The sequence below is a fragment of the Terrapene carolina genome, unplaced genomic scaffold (assembly GCF_002925995.2).
Source record: "Terrapene carolina triunguis isolate 2854851 unplaced genomic scaffold, T_m_triunguis-2.0 Scaffold517, whole genome shotgun sequence".
NCBI classification, from domain to species: Eukaryota; Metazoa; Chordata; order Testudines; family Emydidae; genus Terrapene; species Terrapene triunguis.
Window position 1 is genome coordinate 5,209,111 of NW_020664868.1, and position 13,279 is coordinate 5,222,389.

A 13,279-nucleotide genomic window follows, 5' to 3' on the forward strand; every position below is an offset into this window, starting at 1 on the left:
GGTTTGTGCAGCACCTAGCGCTCGGGGTTCCAGGTGACTGGTCTGTACAGGGAGTTCCCAGCAGGGCCGGCTCTAGGTTTTTTGCCGCCACAAGCAAAACATTTTTTGGCCGGCCCCCCCCCCCCTTTTTTTTTTGGCCTTTACACGTTTGCACTTTGCAATGTTGTTTTGTTGTGTTTTGACTGTTTAAATTTTTTTTAAAAAAAGCACCGGAAAGTAGTTTCCGTTTTTGTACCAGCATTTTTGCCCTATAACCACTGGCACCGACGGGACGCGGAAATTGGCGTGAATGGTGCCGATAGGGCGGCACAGTACACACAAGTAATCGTGATTCCTGATTTAATTAATCAATAACCGTTAACATTTACACATTTAGGCACGTTCACATTATGAGTGACCGTGTCACGATGTGACACGATATTTTTCACGTCACGCTCCTACCGCACTACTGGAGATTTTTTTGATCTTCGTGTATTATTATTTTTTCGTACATTGGTGGATTTTTCTGGGGGGGGGAAAGGATGGCTGGAATGCCGCCCCTGGAAATGTGCCGCCCCAAGCACGTGCTTGCTTTGCTGGTGCCTAGAGCCGGTCCCGGTTCCCAGGGGCAGGGGCTGGCTCTGTTCTGTGCATCCCTTAGTGCTCGGGTGTCCAGGTAACTGGTCTGTGCAGGCGGGTGACAGGGTGTCACGGACTCACAGGACTTGTGCTCTCTCCCGGCTCTGTACAGTCCCTGGGAGAAACCCCCTTCAGTTGCGACAGCCCTTCTCGGGGGTCCACTCTCTCATGGGGTTAAGCCGTAGGCCCCTCCTCCTCCTGGAACCGCACCTCTCTGAGCCTTCAGCATGCCTGTCTCTCGCCGTGGGCCCCCTCACAAGTCCACTCACTCTGGACCCCCGGGGCTTCCACTCCCAGAGGGAATAATGCCACCCTGATCTCTAGCCCGGAGCGACTCTCAGCCAGCGTAACACAGGAGGGTTTATTGAGCGTTGAACACAGCGCAGGAAACTCTCCAGGCCCTCGGGCCTAGCAACCCCTGAGCAAAGTACATCTAGGTCTCTTCTGCATCCAGGAGGGCTCTGGCTGCTCCTTTCCCCAGTCCAGCAGCCCCCTCCTTCCAGCCAAGGCATCCTATATCATCTTCTTCAACAGCTCCTCCCCTGTCCTATGTCTTCCATCCCAGGTAAACAGGTCGCTGGGGCGCTCTCACCTCCTCTGGCAGGAACTGGTTGGTCAGGTCACCGGGGTCCTCTCTCCTCAGCCCTTTGTCCTCCCATCGGCCAGAACCAGCTGACTGCCAAGCTGGGCTGGGCCTCTTAGTCACCAGTTGTTAGGGTCCCCCATCTCCAGGCCGTTGTCCAAGGTCCCAGCTGCTAGATGAGGTCACACCTGGTCCTCTGCAACAACAAACCCTCTCCCACCACCTCGTTAAACATGCAGCACACGGGGAAACTGAGGCGCGCACACACTTTTAATGTAAAACACTACAAAAATCCCCAACTTTGTCACACAGGGGCAGGGACCGGCTTTGTTCTGGTGTGTGCAGCACCTAGCGCAGCCGGGGTCCGGGTGACTGGTCTGTGCAGGAGGTTGGCAGGGGCAGGGACCGCCTCTGCTCTGGTTTGTGCAGGACCTAGCATACTGGAGTCCAGGCGACTGTTCTGTCTGCAGAACATCTGCAGTCCAAGACCACTGCTCTAGCCCCCTGAGCTATGGAGCCCCTGCCCAGGTCCCTTTGGTAGAGGGAGGTTAATGCTGAGGAGAGATGAGCTATCAAGGAATGAGTGACAAGCCACCAGTGAGGAGATTCCAAATCTGAGACAGCTACCTAGGCCCCGGCAAGATTTGAGACAGTGACCCAGGCAGTCCAAGACCGCTGCTCCAACCCCCTGAGCTACAGCTGGTCGAAGGCGCTAGCAATTTTCAACTCACAACCTCACACTTAAAATCGCAGCACCATAACCACTTAGCAAAAAGTCGAACAAGTGACAATGGTTTAAGAGAGGAGATTGCCTATTTGGCCAAGCATTGGGAAGTCTTACCCTTGAATCAACAGTGTTTCTCTGTTAGTCTGTCTGCATTGGGGCGGAGCCAATAACATGTGCTGATGGATTCATTATGCCAAGGGGGAGGTTATGATTTTTATTCTCAAACACAATGCACAAAACAGGAATCAAACCTCAGTGAGTGTCAACGAAACAGCCACTCCCAAGTTCTTTCAGCGAGAAGGGGCCATTTGGTATCTTTCACAGAGTGGCTGGGTGGCCTGTGACAATGTTACCCAGGGTTTCAGAACCCAACGCAGGGGTAACTGAACTGTTTCTCTCCAGGTGGTGCCAGGAATAAATCAGCGGGGACACAGCTCTTGCCATCTGGTGAATGACACACACACACACACCTCAGTGGTTTGAGCATTGGCCTGCTTAAAATGGTTGTGAGTTCAATCCTTGAGGGGGCCATTTAGGGATCTGGCGCAAAAATCTGTCTGGGGATTGGTCCTGCTTTGAGCAGGGGGTTGGACTAGATGACCTCCTGAGGTCCCTTCCAACCCTGATATTCTATGATTCAAACATAGTTACTCAAAGTCTGAGATGGTTTGGTGTGATCCCTACCTGGGCTACTGTGGGCCTTCCTTCTGTCCAGCTGATGGAGAAAAAGAAAAGCCCTTGGACTGCTCCTAGGTGTTTACTTTTACTTCATCTTTTGTAGCTAACTCTTACAAAACACATTTCCCACAGTAACCACTACTGGGTCAGCAATTCTCCTAACTTCAACACATTGCTCATTGTCTCTGATCACCAAAGCATTTCTAATATTTCTAGTCATAACAACAATAAAACGTGTATGTCAGGGGCTCTTAACAGCAAGGTCGCTATCCACTTACTCCCTTCCATTCTCATGGTCTGTTAACTTTTCTATCCTACCTTGCCATTCTGATTAGCAAAACTGTGACCCTGCAGCTGTTTGGCCTTGCTGCCTGTGAGAGTCCTAGCAATCATTCCTAGCTATGTGGGATTTGGTTTTCAGCTAACAATGGCTGGACACACAAAATGGCTGCAGTTCAATCTGATCAAGTTCTGGAGTTATAACAAGGCTGGAACATTGACCTGCCAACTTTTACTTTTAATGCCTGCCACTGTGGTTTAAATGATCCAGCCCTTGACTCCCGGCCAGCCCCCAGCGGATTCTGTAAAGCAGTGGGGCAGGGATCCAGCAGGTGCCTCTGATTCCTTGATGAGCTTTTTCTTGCACCGTGTGTGTATGAATTGGTGTGTGTAGGAAGCGATGAATGTGGGACTGACCCTGAACTGAAGGAGGGAAATGGTTGTTTAAGAAAGATGAGGGGGGAGAATAAACGTGGCCTACAACGATGAGGAAAGATTAACAAGCTGTTGCTGTAACTACTTGGTCACTTAGTCTGATGGGTTTATTGTTATTTAACTGTTTTTAAGGTCTCTGCTGCCTGTAATCTTTCCCCCAGCTGCTAGGGTTGCACAAAACCGAACACCCTAGCCCTGTCCCTTCCACGAGGCTCCGCCCCTTCCACAAGGCTCTGCCCCCACTCACTACATTCCCCCTCCCTCGGTGGTTCGCTCCCCCCCACCCTCACTTTCACTGGGCTGGGGCAGAGGGTTGGGGTGCGGGAGGGGGCGAGGGCTCTAACTAGGGGTGCAGGCTCCAGGGTGGGGCAGAAATGAGGGATTCAGGGTGCAAGAGGGGGCTGCGGGTTGAGGCAGGGGGTTGGAGTGTGGGAGGGAGTGAGGGCTCTGGGGTGGGGCTGGGGATGAGGGGTTCAGGGTGTGGGAGGGGGCTCTGGGCAGGGGGTTGGGGTGCGGGGGGGTGAGGGCTCTGGGCTGGGGGTGTGGACTCTGGGGTGGGGCCAGGGATGAGGGGATTGGGGTGCGAGGTTGCTCCAGGCTTGGGGGGGGGCGCTCAGGGCTGGGGCAGGGGATTGGAGTGCAGGGGGGTGGGGGCTCTGGGCTGGGGGTGTGGGCTCTGTGGTGAGGCCAGGGATGAGGGGATTGGGGTGCAGGAGGGTGCTCCAGGCATGGGGGTGGGACTCAGGGCTGGGGCAGGGGGTTGGCACATGGGCTTACCTCCCAGTCAGTGGCGCAGCAGGGGGGCTAAAGCAGGCTGGTCACCCTACCAGCTGGCCATAGGTGGTGGTGGAGGGGAGAGGTTTTGGCTACTGAAAAAACTCTCTGTGGTGTTGTAAAAGACTAAGGCCATGTCTATACTAGAGAACTGACAGCAGCCCAGTTGTCTCACTGCACTACGGTGGTGTTCTCATCGAAAAGGCATTTCACCGAATTATCATTTCCAATTGTTTGCTCAGACCAGCTTCCCCAATACACTCACCGCTGTGCAGTTGTGTAAGTGTGGCCAGGGCTGAATCACAAGATTCCCTGCCAATTTCCCTTCTCTCTGCAGCATCATTAGAGTGTGTTTGTGGTTAATGACCTGGCTGTAGATAGTTGTTCATTCCCCATCTTGACAATTGAGACAAGACGTTTCTCACTCATCTCTCCTGCAGCTCAGGGATTCCAATAGCAGGGGTTAGGTTTCCCCTGGGAATCTGAGCTTTATTCAGCGGCTTGGTGGCGCTTTTCTTTTCCCTGGAGGGAATCGGCCTTTCATTCCATCCCTGGCACTCCATGAAATAACACCAGCCGCAGAAAGAAAGAGGAGAGGGAACATCTCACTGTCGGAGATGAAGGTGGTCACGTCCCCTCTGTTTAACCATACGTCTCTGCTGCAGGAGGGAAGGTTTCGATGGAATTGAACGCCCCGGCTCAGAGAAGAGACAGAAGAAGATTGTGCTGCTCATGTAAAGGAAATGGTGTCTGCGTGTGAAAGTGAGGAGGGAAATGAAATGCTCACGGGGTGGTGCAATGCCCTCAGGAATGTGGCTGAAAAGGATGCAGGCTGAGAACTGAATTAACTCCACACCCCGGGAACTAAAATGACATTGGATTCTTTTGCTAGATACTCAGGAATGAGAGATTAATTCAGACATAAAGGAAATGGGGGGGAGGGAGGAGGCTTCTTTAACTGTTGGTAAACACGTGAACTTGATTCCCAGGAAGGGAGAGAGGGAAAACCCAGAGATGCCTTTAATCCCAGGCTGGGGTCTCCTGGGCAATGGGAAACATTCCTTATTTGCTGCTGCTAAAGGAAGCCTGGGGATAATGGGCAGTTGGCATGTCCCTGCGCTGGGATCAAAGGGGAATATTGGACCGAATGCATCACACGTGCCCGCCCCGCTCCCCGGTGCCCCTGGGGGGAGAATCTAGAGAACAAGGCGCTGTTTCTCATCTGCAGTCCCAGAAGAGCTGCTAGGTCTCCTCGCTGCCAGCAATTCACCCCTCGGATTCAACCTGAGTTGATGGGATCCTTCTGCTCCTAAGTGGGGACGGGGTCACTGGACGATCTGAAATGGAAGGAATGATCCTGGAAGAGAAAAAGGAACAGAAAATAGAGGAAATAATTAGAGAGCAAACACCTATTTGCTCTCCCCTTCCCCTGCCAGCAAGACATTGTATAAAGGCCATGTTGCCAACTCTCATGATTTTGTCATGACTCTCATGATAATTCTTGTTTTCCTTAAAGCCCCAGCTCCTGGAGTCAGGTGAAGATGTGATGATTTCAGCTTTCATTCTTAAAGAAAAATTAAGTTTCTAGCCCTCGTGGCTGTGGTGAAAGCTTCAAAATATGATCCCAATGATTTAGTTGGGGATTGGTCCTGCTTTGAGCAAGAGGTTGGACTAGATGACCTCCTGAGGTCCCTTCCAACCCTGATATTCTATGATTCTTTAAAGGCTCAACAAGCAGAAGGCAAATAAAAAGAACCCCAAAGCTGTTATTTTTACCTAATCTCATGATTTAAAAGCCAATCTCGTGATTTTTGAACCTTTGGGGTTGGTAATTCTGTAAATGGAGAAATTCCTCACCATGGGTAGCAAAGAAAACGGAGATGCACCACACGCTGAACAGTGACAGACTTTGGTTCCGCCATATCCCTGTAAGAGAAAAGAGCTGGAATCGTGGGCTACCGTGATTTCATTCCCAGACACTGGACTAATTTGCCGCCCTCAGACTTGGCTCAGGGCTGATCAGTAGGAAGATCTGAGTTAGCCTCAAAGTTTTGTGTGTGTCAAAATTGCAGCCTCCTCATCAGGGAATTGAATGCGGGGCTCCAAGGTGACAGGAAGGGAGACTCACCGCTCCTCCAATGAGGAAGAAGTGGCAGGTTATCCTTGCACAGACCATGAGGGAATCAGCCAGGGCGGTTCCTCAAAGACCCTGTGGCTGGAAGGGAACCCAGCTGGGAGGGAGGGTGCTCTGGGATCTGTAGGGGTTTTGCAGCTGAGAGAAGGGCCAGATTCAGAGCGGGGGTGGGGTGGTGTCTCAGGACTCCCAGGGGCTTTGTCAGCAGATGGGGGTGTAGGAGCAGAGCTGGGGCAGTAGCAGGGGCAGGATGGGGGAGGGATTTTATCAGTTATTTAAACTGCAAAAGGGGTCACAGCTGGGGAATAGGGTGTGGTCCCAGAAAATTTGTCATTGTGCTCTGGTGTGAGAGAGTGGGGGTGGAGATTGCGCAAGTTGTGGTGTTGATACACACCTATACAATGTACTAAACACATTTCAAAACCGTGCGTGGTCTCAGATTGGAACAGGAACTCTTGGAAGCAGGGTCTCTCCTTCATTGTCCTTAAGATCACTGTCTCCCACCTGCCATTGCCAAAGAAGGTGCATCTCAATGCATCCAACGAAGTGGGTTTTAGCCCACGAAAGCTTATGCCCAAATAAGTTTGTTAGTCTCTAAGGTGCCACAAGGACTCCTCCTTGTTTTTGCTGATACAGACTAACACGGCGACCCCTCTGAAACCTGAGCTCAATGGCAGAGTGTTTGACTAGGGGGGGGGAGGGATAGCTCAGTGGTTTGAGCGTTAGCCTTCTAAACCCAGGGTTGTAAGTTCAATCCTTGAGGGGGCCATTTGGGGATTTAGTTGGGGATTGATCCTGCTTTGAGCAGGGGGTTGGACTAGATGATCTCCTGAGGTCCCTTCCAACTCTAATAATCTATGATTCTATGGATGATGTGGTTCCCAGCTGCCCCCTTTGGGGTTTCATCCTCCTGTTTCAGTCTGCTCAGGAGTGCTACTGCATAACGGTGCTTGAAATGAATTTGAACACACCATCGTTTCCAGTGTAACCTAGCCATCCTGTCCATCAGCTGAAATCAATTCTGTTTCCCTGAATGAAAGAAAGATACGATGTGAATGTGCATTTGCCCGTCCTTGTTCTCCATGGGCTGGGCTGTGCAGAAGAACAAGAACCGCATTCAGTTGGGGCTCAGGTAGGGTGACCAGACAGCAAGTGTGAAAAATCGGGACGGGGGTGGGGGGAGGGGAGGTAGTAGGAGCCTATATAAGAAAAAGTCCCAAAAATCAGGACTGTCCCTATAAAATCGGGACATCTGGTCACCCTTGACTCAGGAGTCTTCTGAGCAAAGGTACCTTGATGCAGGCCAAGGTCATGGACACCTTGGCTCCTTCACACTCAGCCGGAAGCAGCTGCACTCCCAGGACAAAGCACAAGAACAAGCCAGTGCCTCTGAACAGGAAACTTGTCACCAAGAAACTGGCCAGAGCTGCCAGGAGCCCCGGAAAGGCCACCAGGACCAGGACTAAGTAATAGGGAGCTGCAGCAAGCACCACACAGGCAGAGGAAAGCCCCCCAAAAGATCAAAGCTGCAAGCTCCAGAAGCCTTTCAAGATCCCACCTCAAACCAAGGCAGGAGAAAGCCAGGCTAAAACCAGCCCCCGAGCCGGAGCAGACAGGGCTACCACGGCGCAGTGAGAAAGAAGTAAAGAGATTTCGACTGGAAAGACTCCTCCCCGCAGCGGCTCTTTTACCATAGACATCCCAGAGAGAGCCAGGTCCCTCCGGCCAACCAGCCCTCTGGGGAGTAAGTTGCGGGGGGCGGAGTCCCCTTACAGAGGGGAAGTGCTGAGTTTTGTAAAACACCTGCCAGGTGAGCGATGCCCTGAAAGGGCAGCTGCCCGTAGCTCCTGCATTAGCTCGCTTGGATCGACGTCTGCAGTTATTGTGGCGCTCGCAGTAGAGGGAGTGTGGCCCCGTCACGTCACCAGCTGCAGCATGGGGCTGTGTCTGAATCTCAGCTTTGATTAATCCCAGTGAAAGCAGCCCTGGAGAGGGCTGTAGCGGGGGAAAAGCTAGGCTGATTGAAGGAAGCAAGCTACAGGTGGGGCCACGCCCCAATCAGGCCCCAGCTGGCCCTATAAGAGGGCTGAGGGCCAGACACTGGAAGGGACTCTCTCTCTAGCCTTTTGAGAGAGGAGGACCTGGCTGCCTAGGAGCTGAGCAGGGTACCTGAGGAGGAGCAGTGCTGGGGAAGGGCAGAGGGAGCTGGGGAGCTCCAGCCTGACAAACCCCCAGGCTGCAGGCCTAGTTAAGGGCCCACAAAGGGGTACTGGGGCTGCAGAGAGGCAGAGGCAGCTGGTCCAACCCCCCCTTGCCGATGATGAGTGGTTTATAGACTGCCGTCTGCCCCAGGGAGCGGGGGCTAGATGGTGACTGGCAGTAGCCAGTGGGGCAAGGTGGGGATAGGGGGTTGGGGGTTCCCCTGGGTGGGGAGACCCAGAGTGTGGGTTACTGTGGGGGCAGAACCCTGAAGTAGAGGGGCTCTGGGAGGGCCAGCAGCAGGTGAGACACCAGCCCGCAGAGCTGGAAGAGCTAATACCTGGGACGACCAGCAGGAGGCGCTGCGCCGGTGAGTCATTGCCCTGCTAGACTTTCCGATGTCGATAATTTCACAATACTCTGCCCCATGCTAACTTCCTGCTCACAGCCGGAATATGGGGAGGAATGGACGAGTTTGTATTACGTTGGGTGAGTAAGTGATCATCGTACATGGCAGAAAACTCTACTGGAGGTGGGCAGTTGCCTGTTTAAAAAACAAAATAGCAACGTTTTTCCAAATGGCCTGTTACACATTCAAACCTTGTCTTCTTTTACGCACACAATATCAATGGTGCTCTAGTAAAAGGCAACTTTAACATAGAGCAGTGGTTCCTAAACTTGTTCCGCCGCTTGTGCAGGGAAAGCCCCTGGCGGGCCGGGCCGGTTTGTTTACCGGCCGCATCCGCAGGTTTGGCCGATCGCGGCTCCCAGTGGCCGCGGTTCGCTGCTCCAGGCCAATGGGAGCTGCTGGAAGTGGCGCGGGCCTAGGGACGTAATGGCCGCCGCTTCCAGCAGCTCCCATTGGCCTGCAGCAGCGAACTGCGGCCACTGGGAGCCGCGATCGGCCGAACCTGCGGATGCGGCCGGTAAACAAACCGGCCCGGCCCGCCAGGGGCTTTCCCTGCACAAGCGGCGGAACAAGTTTAGGAACCACTAACAGAGCATTGTTTTTTGTAACTTTTGGATGCATTGAAAGAAAAGCTGTTTAAAGTTAATGTGCTTCTCCTGTTGCAGGACTGGCTGCAGAGTTCTGTAACTTTATCAGCTGTGGCGCTGGTTACATCTGCATCTAACTAATTGCAGGATTATTGTAGTACCAGAGAGCTAATTACACAGATGTACTTCGCTAGTCTCATGTTCTGGTCACATTGGAGTAGGAATGGCTGGGTTTGTTTTTCCTTGGTTTTCTCCTAAGGGCTGTGTGACTTTAAATTCTCTGTGGGCCAGGAAAACACCCACCCCCTTGAGATGGGTGGGGGATTGGGCTGTTTATAGAACTTGGAACAAAGGAGCTTTGTGCTACAGTTTGGTCTTTAACTGTGGTGGGATAAAAATGAATAGTAAATGCCAATCCCAGACACCAGCATAATAGAAACTTGAAAGTAGTGAGTATAAAATCAGGTGTTCTTGATGGGGGCAGGTGTGATCTTTTACTAAAGTTATATTGCGAAGTAGCCATAATTTATATCCAAACTTTTGTTTGTTTTTTGTATGCGCTATCAGGGAATCACTCCAAGTGGCCAGAGTTAAGGTTACATGGGTGTGTACTTCATACTGTATTCCCTGCTTTTCCAGAGTTTGAGTTTTGCTTAACTTGATGCTCTGGAAGGATAAGAGATACCACTAGGAAACCTCAACTCTGTGTTCACAACGTTTGTTTTTTGTTTGGTTGTCAATGAATAGAGCAGTGAGGAATTAGACTCATTATCTATTTCCTTGATTCCAGTTTACTCCTACCCCATCTTTAGGTCTGAGAAAATAAGGACATTTAAATGACCTTCATAACGAAAATGATGTGAAAAAGCAGAAATGTTTTAGAATCATAGAATGTCAGGGTTGGAAGGGACCTTAAGAGGTCATCTAGTCCAACCCCCTGCTCAAAGCAGGACGAATCCCCAGACAGATTTTTGCCCCAGATCCCTAAATGGCCCCCTCAAGGATTGAACTCACAACCGTTTTAAGCAGGCCAATGCTCAAACCCTGGTAGCTCAAATAATTCTGTTTATTCTCTCTCATGCTCTGTTCATATGTGTGTGTGTGTAAAAGGTGCAACACATTAATTTTCAATCACCTCTTTCTTAACTCCTTTAAAGGATCATGTAGTACATTCAGTATATCAAGTAGTTTGTTCAATGCGATGACTTTGTCATGCATGGCCCAGAACATATTTTTAGAATTCGTTACATTCACCCTTCTCCTTGCACATAGCGGAGTTTATTTCATTCTGTGAAGTGTGTTGGTAGCTCCAATAATTAAGGTGTGTGTGTGTGTGTGTGTATAGAAGGCACAACACATTAATTTAGCAATGCTGAAAATGTTCCCTTCTCCCTCCAGAACTACCTCAGCGTCGCCTTCCCTTTGTAGATTAATCTGCTCCTGTGTCTCTGTGAGGAAAGTAATGTTTCTATGAAAAAAAAACATTTTTAATAAAAGGCAGTGACACCAAATGGTCACATGGCGGCGCATATCAGCAATGAAAAGCAACAGGCTCCTAGTCTTCACATTGATGGTGTCAAGGGATTGAAGGCGACCCTCTCCAGTCCACAGAGAGGGTTGTTTGTTTCTCTGAGAGCCAGGCGTGTGTCAACCAGTTTCTAGAGCCGATGAACTGGGATTGGATTCACTTGTAACAAACACAGTGTTTGGTGTTAGAAACAGCACCTTGGGCTGGAGACAAGCCCTGAACCGCCTGGTAGCAAAGGCTGGTTTCCCGGCTGCAACAGGACACGCTGCCCATCTGCAGTGCTAGTGTAATCAGCCCAGCGTGGCCCTTCTGGGAGTTTTGTGGCTGGCACAGGGCTGCTGGTAGACGTGCTGATGCCGTGAATGTCTGCACGGTGCGAAGGCATGATGCCCACAGGCCCTATGGCAATGGAGGGGTCCTGCCACCCCAGCTGTGATGCAAGGAGAAGAGGAATTAGTTTCACATGTCTATTTCCAGGCTATAATCTGGGCAGGGCCGGCCTTAGGGATGGGCCACCCAGGCGACCGCCCAGGGGCGCCATGGTCAAGGAGGTGCCGTGTGGCAGTGCAGAGGTGCGCGCTGCCAGTGTAGCGTCAGAAGCCGTTCCCAGCTGGCAGGGGAGCGCCATGTTGGGGGGGCACCCAAATTTCTCCCTGCTTCCTCCTGGCAGAGGAGCATGGGTAAGGGGTGAAGCACAGACACTGCTCCCCCCCCCATGTTTCTCCATGCCCCCCGCCCCCAGGGGGCTGTGAGTGAGGGTGGGAGCGAGGATCAACACCAAGCACCCCGTGCATCCAGATCACTTTTCCCCACCTGGGCTGTGAGGTGAGCAGCAGCAGCTGCTGCTCTCCTGCCCTGCCTGCCCCTTACGCAGCCCAGGTGGGGAAAGTGGCCGGGATGCAGGAGCCCTGACGTCGCTCCTCGCTCCCCCCCCCCCCAGCTCCCTCGGGTGGGCGTGGAGGAGCAGGTGTTCAAGGAGAAGTGAGCAGCAGTGCCAGTGTTCCATGCATCCAGGTCAGTTTCCCCATGTGGGCACAGGAAGGGTTGCAGGGGTTAGGGGTGAAGGGGGCACAATGCAGGGCTAGGGGGTGGGGCACCATGCCCATGGGGTCAGGGGCACCAAAATACAAGTTTGCCCAGGGCACCAAGGCCGGCCCTGAATCTGGGGCACCCAGCTCTGTGGTCGGGATCCCGGCAGCTCAGTCTCAGGGCTGGATCAGGCCCCTGATTTAGGGGGTGCCCGCATGGTTTACAGCACTCTGAGGTCTCAGAGAATCTCTCTCTCCCAAAGCTTCAGGCCTGCGGCCCTGGGGAAGGCTGCTGCACTGCCTCAGCTCCTGTCACTCTATGGAGAGGAGCAAGAGCCAGGACTAGGCCTGAGCCGGGGGTGCTAGGCAGGTGGCAGAAGCTTTGAGAGCCCAGAATGTTTGCCCCTGTGGGAGGTTTTGCCCAAGACCTAAGTGTACGTCTAGATTGCAATTACAGACCAGTGGCTGGCCTAAGCCGGCTGACTCGGGCTTGTGGGACTCGGGGTAAGGGGCTGTTTAATTGCAGTGTAGACGTTCAAGTTTGGGCTGGAGCTGGGTTCGTAGACAGCTGGGTTCATAGATGAGTTCACAGACAGGGGAGAAGACAGTGGGACCTGCCATAGGACAGACACTTCTCATTGCCAGCCTGGAAATAACCCAGCTTTGACTTTCACCTCATAGGCTATTTGTAGTTCATGGGTCCTGATCACTAATGAAGGAGCAAACGAATGGACAAACCAATGTAGCCTTAATATGTCATTTGCATCCTCAGCCCTTGTGCCTGTGACAGGATCCCAAGGACAAACAGATTGTTACCATCAGGAAGAGTGAGGAATCAGTATTTCCCCATTCCGTTGTGCAGGACAGAAGGTGTGCCTTAGGGAGTTTTCTTTCTGTTTTTTTTTTTTTTCATATTGATTAGGAAGGAAAGACTTAGACCTGACAACTTTTTCGAGCTGCCAAATTTAAATAAGTGATTGGTTCCAAATGAACCCGTTGCACAGGACTTGATTGGAACTAGAAAAAAATAAACTGCTGTTAAAGTTGAACTCTTGGGTGAATGGAATGATCGGCTTGATATTAACCCTTGGATGGCAATAGATGGTTAGATCAGACAGGACAACCTGATTTTGGTTGCGTGTTCACTTGTTTGTTTTTCGTGATAAATTGGAGAGGAGAGCGACAGGAATGATTCAAGGATTGAAGCATGTGAGAAGTTTAAAAACAAACCCCCAGCGTTTCCTGCTCCTGCCGGCTGTGACTGATGACTGAGGATATTTTCCTTCTCTACAGCAGGGCT